The sequence below is a fragment of the Rhineura floridana genome, chromosome 3 (assembly GCF_030035675.1).
Source record: "Rhineura floridana isolate rRhiFlo1 chromosome 3, rRhiFlo1.hap2, whole genome shotgun sequence".
Classification (NCBI taxonomy): Eukaryota; Metazoa; Chordata; class Lepidosauria; order Squamata; family Rhineuridae; genus Rhineura; species Rhineura floridana.
This window is the reverse complement of record NC_084482.1, coordinates 112,567,877-112,576,703: the sequence shown is the minus strand read 5'-3', so window position 1 is coordinate 112,576,703 and position 8,827 is coordinate 112,567,877.

The following is an 8,827-nucleotide window of genomic DNA, read 5'->3' as shown; positions in this document are numbered from 1 at the left end:
TTGAACTCAGTGGGAGATATATATACACACACACATACAAGGGGTTGCCAGATCAGAAGCATCCCAAATCCTGAGATTTCAGGAGTGGGCCCTAGTGATGTCACAAGGGTGGGCTGTAGTGATGTCATTAAGCACGATACATTAAGCATCAACCACAGTTGCTTGGAGCATACAATTCAAACAAAAACATTTCTCTGAATGGAAATTAAGACAGAAATCTTAGCTAAAAGATGGAGCCTGGGTAGGGAACATTTCATCTAGTCTACTTGCTTCTGGCAAGTGCCCTCAGGCCAGGCTAGTCACCAGAAGGCCACTGTAGGAAGAAAGGAGCCTAGTGTTGTGGAGTGTTAAATGGGAGCACTCAGGAGTAAAGATGGATGCCCCTGAAGGCTGCAATTCTAAACACCCTTACTAAGAGCTGCCATGGGCTCCTACTTGCCACCTTGGGCTCCTACTGGGAGGAAGGGTGGCATATAAATCAAATAATAAATCAAATCAAATCAATCAATCAATCAATAAGGGACTAAGCCCCATAGAACTCAATAGGACTTACTTCTGAGTATATATGGTTTGGATTGTGCTGTTGGTAAAGCTTGACTAGAGATCCTCTGCAAAGATATCCATATCCAAGCAGGGTTGGCAACTCCTTGCCTAGAATGCCCTGCCCCTACCTTTTTCCATGGCTGCTGCAAACATCTTTACAGATTTGACCCTTCATTTCAGAAACAGGTTTGAGAAATGAGTACGAGTAAGAAGATTCTCCACCCTTTTCTGTCTACCCTGTGGGCTCACTTTGACAGCCAACCCAATTCCAGTGACTAATAATTGACAGAGAGAAAACACAAATGCTTTGGTCTACCTTCACAGGCAGTAGATTGGGAACAACAGCAATTGCAGCCACACTTCCCAGTATATGAATTCTCTTTTACCACTATGGGCAAGAAACAAACTGTCATGCAACCAACAAGGTGCATCATCAGTGGTTTTAAGAGGGTTGAGCTGAGTGCATGGAACCACTATTGTTGCTTCTATGGATCTAAGGGAGTGAGGTCAGAGGTAAATGAAATGCAAATAAAAAAATAAAAATAAAAGTGATGATTTCCTAAATTCAATACCATACCAACCACAATAAGATTCCTATGAGTAAGGCAGAAAACTCAGCATCCCACAACCAGTCAGGATTCCTAACCAAAAACCAAAACTAAAAAAATCCTGGCAGCCAGTCAGTGAAGGTCACAGAAATCCCCATGTGGCACAGCCTGACCCGGGGCTGCGGGCAGTGTAGAATGCTGTAGCACAATTGCTGACATGAGTTAGACCCTATCAGCATGTAATACCTCTGCTCTAAAATCTACACTGGTAATTTGGTAATATGTCCTTTTTCCAAGCTAGACAGGAAGTGGATTGGACTGTGAAAGACCAACCCAAATGGTGTTTGCATGTTTACAAATTTGTAGGGCAGTACAACAACTCAGAGTGGAGTTCAGGTCTCCTGCTCCCCTGGTGCATTCACTATAGCTGCCCAATTTCCCTGCTTTTTAAAGTTTGATAGAAATATCTGTGGGCTATAGGTACATTCTTAAACCACAAGGGTTTTTTTGCCTATTAGTGAATTTCTCTGCTTTTTAATCCAGGAGGTAAGTAATGGGATCCTGTGCAAGTTTGCTGAGAATGGATTGATATTTGCATACTTATTGAGTTCAATGGGATTTAAACCAAAGCTGCCACTGGCCACTTCAGATCTTTATTTCACCATGGCTTCCCCCAAAGAATCCTGGGAAGTGTAGTTTGTGAAGGGTGGTGAGACACCCTATTCCCTTCACACAGCTACAATCTTCAGAAGAGGGGTTGACTGTTAAACCACTCTGGCCTCTGGAGCTCTTTTAGGGGAATAGGAGTCTCCTGTCAGCTCTCAGCAGTCTTCACAAACTACACTTCCCAGGATTCTTTGGGGGAAGCCATGACTGTATCAAGTGAAATAAAGGTCTGGCGTGGGTGTGGCCACCTGATTAGCCAAGCCAAGCAGCTGTGAGTCTGGCTTTTAGAACACTGACAGTTGGTTCTTACGGAGCATGCCCGTGCTTATCATTGACTCCAATGATATATTTCTTAAATTAATTGAAAATCAGCCAGGCATTTTTTAAACTTTTAAACTGCAGAATATAAAGGTCAGACTATGGGGCAAGGTCAGTAATAGGATTACAGGTACTCTGTAAACACAGCTGATTTTTAATTAATTTCAACAAATTATGAGACTACTGACAGTAAAAAGTCCAACAGGGGTCTGGATTTTTTTTTTTTTTTTAGACTTTGAACTCTAGATTCTCTCTGAGTGTTTTGTGTATCGCCATGAAAACTTAGAGAGGGTTGTTAAGCAAAGGTTTCTGAGTTCAGGACTATAAATTTTGTAAGGTTTTATTTTGAAATGAGCTTATGGGAAGCAGCAGAATGGCATGGGGTATTTTCAATTTAACATCGCAGAATGCGAAAACTCCATGCAAAAACTCTTGTGGCTGTATAATCAAGCTGAAACGTTCAATCAACAATATTGATTTGAAGAATATCTAATAAGGCAGCATTCTAGTTCATTCTTAATGATAAATTGTAAAAGTAAGAGGTTTTCTTCAGTTTTGTTCTGTGGATTCTTATCTTCATTGGCTTTCAGTGATCTTGCACATTATGTAACCTGGATGTTTTTCTTGGGAGAAATGCATGATTTTAGTAGTTCAGCTCTAGCATAAGCTTAACTTTTCCTAAGATCTTTTCCTTGAGAAACCTCAATTAAGAATTGAAAGGCTTTAGATGAAGATAACTCAAAAACAAAGCAGGAAATTGTTGACGTCCCCAAAACAGGGAGGCCAATTAGCCTTAAATCACTATTATATTTCCCAAAAATGGCAGGACTACAGTGGGATTAAACTATGACTGAACTCTTTGAAACGTACACTTTGTCCCTGAAGCACTCTCTGGTTCCACAGTGTCTGTATCAATGATCTGGAAAGCATCTGTGGAGAAAGCAATGGAGGGTGGCTAATCCATGAGGGCGAATGAGGCACTACCCCACCCACCTTAGTCTACCTTCAGCCAGTCCTCTAGTTGCTCGCCTTCTGATTTACAAGCAGTCCAGGTCATGGTACTGCCTACCACAGCTTTCTACTACTGTTTAGTGTTGCCTGCCAGTGCCGGTGCCAGGCTATTTTGCTCCCTAGGCAAGGCTAACTACTTGCACCCCCTCCAAAAAATGGCTAACTTCAATTTTCAAAAACAGGTGTCTTGTAGAAAAAATGAAAAGCACAAAACTTGAAACTGCTAAATTTATTTTAGTTGCATTTTCCCCCCTCAAAGGTCAGTACTGCGCCCCTCTGAGGTCTGCGCCCTAGGCAGCTGCCTAGTTGGCCTAATGATAGCACCAGCCCTGCCTGTATCGAACTCAGCAGAGAGGCAGATGGGGACAAAAGTAGAATTAGTTGATTCTGACTATCATAGGTTCTGCTCCCACTCCTGTTGGCCTCCCTGCCTTACGCCCTACCAGTCCCAATGGGCAGCACCACTCACCACTGCTAGAAAGGTGTTAAACCAGAATTTGGGGTGAAGAGTTCTGGATCTATATATAGTCATTTGATCCTTTTTACGGAAAGCTGAGGCAATGTTGGAGGAAGAGACTGCTCATATCCAATTAGACATATATGCTATATACAACAGGAGACCAACATCAATTATCAGGGCTTATCTATCCTAACCTGATGAAAAAAATCAGGCTCAAGATAAGGATGGAAAGGTCTGTCAGGTTCTCTCTGTTTCTCATTTTCCCCATCTTAAATTCAGTTCTCCACATTTCTGCAACAATCTGAGGTTTTTTTTAAAAGTCCTCATGAACATTCTTCAGCATTGTATTGCAAATTTCTCCTAATAGATGTATTTTGTATACAGTTTTGACTAATGTACACATTTTTGCAAGTAATTTCTCCGAACATATTTTATGCACTTTCCCTTAATATATGCATTTTTTTTCTTTCAAATATTGGTTGGAGAACTGCATTAGCAAATTCGGATAAATGTGAATTTTGAAGGATGACTGTGTTTCACTTCTCATATTGCTTCAGAAAGGGCAAATTTGATAGATTCGGCTTTAAAGGTGACTGAATTGAACTTCTCCCCCATCCCTAGCTCAGAGTTTAGGGTTGATTTTTCAGTAATATTTAGTCACTGTCCTTTTTCTCCAGGGACTCACTAGTTTGTGAAGAATTTTCATCTGCTAATGAATTTTGTGAAGTATTAACATCTGTTAATTAATTAATTAATTGTTGGCCAGTCATCACTTCTTTGAAATATAGAACTGTGTCTGTGTATGTACATAGCCTTTGCACATACACTGTTTCCCAGTTTTCTCCAAAACCAAAGAATTGTTTGATCTTATGGAGAGCTGTCAAATGCCAGTTAAATTGGCATGCAAATTCATTCACTATGCACACACATGTATCATGTATAATTTATTACAGCTGAGTTAATGCATTCATGCATACATGTGTGGTTCTCATTCACTATCTCCACACAGTTACTGGCATACTTGTAACTGAGTTCAGGGGAGGTGCATTGCTAGCAATGCCACATATGTGAACAGACCCTCATTAACGAACAGTTCAGAAGTTAAAGAGCATTAAGGATTTACTTTGGTGTCACAAGAGCACATTGTTTTTGTTAGCAGAGAGCTTCAGAAGTAGTAACCAACTACAACAGCAACAGAAACTACCAAAAAAATGATGAGGTGGGATTCCAGATAGATGCACTGGAAAGTAAAGGTAAAGGTGTCCCCGCACTTATAGTGCGAGTCGTTTCCGACTCTTAGGGTGACGTCTTGCGACGTTTACTAGGCAGACAGTATATATGGGGTGGGATTGCCAGTTCCTTCGCTGACCTTTCTTTACCCCCCAGCATATGCCAGGTACTCATTTTACCGACCACGGATGGATGGAAGGCTGAGTGGACCTTGACCCCTTTTACCGGAGATTCGACTTCCTCCTTCCGTTGGAATCGAACTCCAGCCATGAGCAGAGCTTCGGCTGCGTTACCGCTGCTTACCACTCTGCGCCACGGAGGGTCTATAGATGCACTGTAGCGAAGGCTTTTCTTTGTGACAGTACTCACCAGTACAGAGTATTGGTACCTCTTTTTTTGCTCCCTATAGCAGCCATTTTGTGCTGGGTGGCCAGCACCCATGGCAGTTGTATCAATCAATATATGAGTACTGGCACATCATTGTTTACCAAGAAGAAAGCATAATGTAGCTGAGTACTTGGAGGCTTCAGAGTCGGGACATAAAGGGACGTCTTGATTTCAGTCTTTTTAAAAGTTGTTAAATATTTGAAAAGGAAAAGGAAGGCTTATAGAACTGTTTTTGCAGTGAGTTTTTGCACTGGGAGGGGCAGAGGTAGGCCTTGATCACTAGCCTGCTATGTGAGAGGGATATTAATCTGGAGCCTGGGCAAGGATTTGTGGGGAATTAAGAAAGGACAGCTGCCCCTCCTTTCCTATTTGGACTAATTTTCCTTTGGTTGGATAGCGAGGGAGATTAAATAGATGTCCTGTTTTTATGCAACACACTACTGGCCAGGTTGTTCTCAGAGTGTCAGGAGATTAGTATTTAAAAAATGGAGAAATTCACTGTAGTTCTTTCGCTTGTTAGCAAGTCACATCCTCTGATCCACTTTCTGTGCAAAGACATCACGCAGAAATTTCATTTTAAGCATCCAGTGTGCCTGGCTAAATTCCTTTGACGCCAACAAGAATCCTTCTCTGGGGTTCTGGAATAACTCTTTAGTTATCTAAATGCAGAATCAACTGCAAACCACAGTGGGCAAATGAGATATTAAGATAAACCAATTTAAAGAATGATGTTAACATTTCAATTAAAACCCACCAAAACAAAAACAGCCCCCACCCCACCCCTTTTACCAGTAATGTAGTTTCCAAGAATGAGGATAAATAAAAGGGATCCCACAGCACAGGGATAGTGCACGTCTGTTGCATGCAGAAGCCCCAGATTCAGTCCCCATCATCACAAGGGAAGGCCCCTGTCTGAAACTGTGGAGAGCCACTGCAACCCAGGATGTAGACAATGCTGCGCTAGAATGACCATTTATTTATTTATTTATTTATTGTACTTATATACCGCCCCATAGCCGAAGCTCTCTGGGCGGTTTACAGTAACTAATGATCAGTAATGATCTGACTCATAAAAGACTAGCTCCCTATGCTGCTGCTCTGTTGCCATGCCAAATGCCACATTTACATGCTTTAACCCTTTCCTACTCGTACCCTTTTTGCATGTGTACACATGACAATATCTTGTTATGAGAGTTTGGGTGGACTGCATATTCCATTGCACTGCAAATGATTTCACTTCAAATCATTCTGGCAGCGCGGACAATCAAAACAAACAGCCAACAGCTCTTGCCATGTTCATCCAGCCAAGTATCAAACATGCTTCATTTTCCAGGATTTCAGGCTTTTTGGGGGGGAGGGCAGGGGTTGTCAAAAACAATTACCTTGTCTTAGAGCCAAATTAAATATTATCAGAGAGAAAAACAGACTCCATGAAGATAATTAGTGTAGAGAGGTAATCTTAATTGAAAGGGAGAAAACGGAATGGAATGCTTGCCAACTAAACTGGTCTGCCACACAGGGCAAAGTTTTGTCATCTGGAAGAAAAAGAAGGGGCCACCAACACTTTAGAGAATCTCAAAATAGAACAGTATAAACATATAACCTGGTATTCATAACAAACTAAAGACCAATGGCATGGGGTGATTAGATGATGTGGAAATGGATGGTTTCCAAGATAAAGTGGGACTTTCCAGAGGGGATGAAATATAGGGGCCTGCCAAAGGAACCAAGTGAGATAGCAAAATAGTCAGATGACTTACTGGTCTAATGTTGACCGTTCCAGCAATCACTGTGCCAGCACAGGCCACTGTTATCTTCCATCTGACCTGGGCCTTGGAACAAATGGAGAGCTAAAGCTAAATAAAAAGTAAAACCTGGGTTTATTTCATGTAAATAAAGACTGGTTTTGACATCACATGAAAAACAACTCTCTTGACTTTGCCCTCAAAGTATTATCATTTGTAATATGATAATATGGCCCTTCAGTTATTGTTGGACTACAACTCCCGTCAGCCTGAGGTAGAATGGAGGGCCATAGGTTAGCCATCCTGCTTGAAAGCATAAACAACAGAGAAGAAAGATCCCTGCTCCCAGGAATGTACAATCAGACAGCTTCAGCTCCTGCACAAGTCCTGTCTTTGCACTCAGAGAGCAAAATGGCTATCCTCAAGGCTATTCTCCTGCTTCCACTAACCATGTATGGACTGGCTATTGCGTCACAGACTTTGCATGGGGGCTCTCCAATACTAAAATGCACACAAATTGCTCAAACTCAAAGGTATTCAATGGTGAATGAATAATAATAACTGGATTTGCATGTATGCACAGTTTTAAACTATGAGCAAATGCCCTTCAGCTTGATTTGGAATTTTCTGTATATTTTGAAATTTCTTTGCAAGTGTTCCGGGGGTGGGAACCCTACAGGTTGTATCCAATGCTGTGTAAGTGGACTTCCATTTATGCAACAGCACTTCCTCTCCCTCTCCTCTTGCTGCGAGCCTCTGTCTCCACAGATCTTTCAACTCTGTGGAGCAGATTTTTGAGGGTGCATATGGGGCTGCACAGGGAGGAGAGGAAGGAGATGTCCAGCTGAATGAGTGGAAGACTGTTCCGCTCACACAAGGGCAAGGATGGATTCAACCCTATATTTTCCATATTGACCCCTCTCCAGCCCTGGCAGAGAGCCAATTAGAGATTCAGTTGCTTCCCTGCCCCCTGAACAAACTGGAAACAATTGAAATAACTGTTGCAAATAAAGAAGGTACTCAGCAAATAGCTGAAAGTTCTGGTCACATATTTCACAGCAATCAACAAGAATTCCATTCAGAATACAGTGTATACACGAAAGAACTCTTAAAAAGTATAGGCTTTGGGCACCTGGTTCTTGGAAACTCACCAGAAATGCCCAGAATTTCAAACATCTAGTTTTTCATGCTGTGCCAGGTAACTTTTTGAGGAAATACTTACTTCATAATGCTGTGAATGTTACAAATTGGACTATTCATGCAGTACTGAAAAAACTAATGGTCTGAAAATGAAATAAAGTTCTGAAGATTACAAACTTAAGTGATTACTAGCAGTGATCCTACTACATATACAAAGGTACCATTGCAAAGGGCCATAGCTCAGCGGGAGACCATCTGGTTTGCATGCAGAAGGTCCCAGGTTCAGTCCTCGGCATCTCCAGGTAGGACTGGGAATGAGCCTGAAACCCTGGAGAGCCATAGCCAATCAGTGTAGACAATGCTGAGCTAGATAAACCAATAGTCTGACTTGGTATAAGGCAGCTTTCTGTTCCAAAATATTTCCAAAAACTATGAATCAAATCCAAACTAAGCCACAAAGTTACTGGGACAAGTTGCCATCTCTCTGAACAGCCTTACCAAAACTGTGGGAACATCTGCAAGTCAGTAAGCCCCCGACTCCCTCCCATAATCAGGATCTGAAATGTGAACCTAGAGAGAGTGCTACATTCTCTTTATATGAGGGAATGTGTCAATTTCAGCTTCTCTCAGTTTCTTATTTTTCCAGTCTTAAGTTCAGTTCGCATTTTCACATCATTTTGTGATTTTTTAAATAAAAAAGTCCTCACAAAAAAAGTCATTAGCATTTAAGTACACATCTCATAATATACACACTTTTATGCAATTTTGCTGAATGCTTG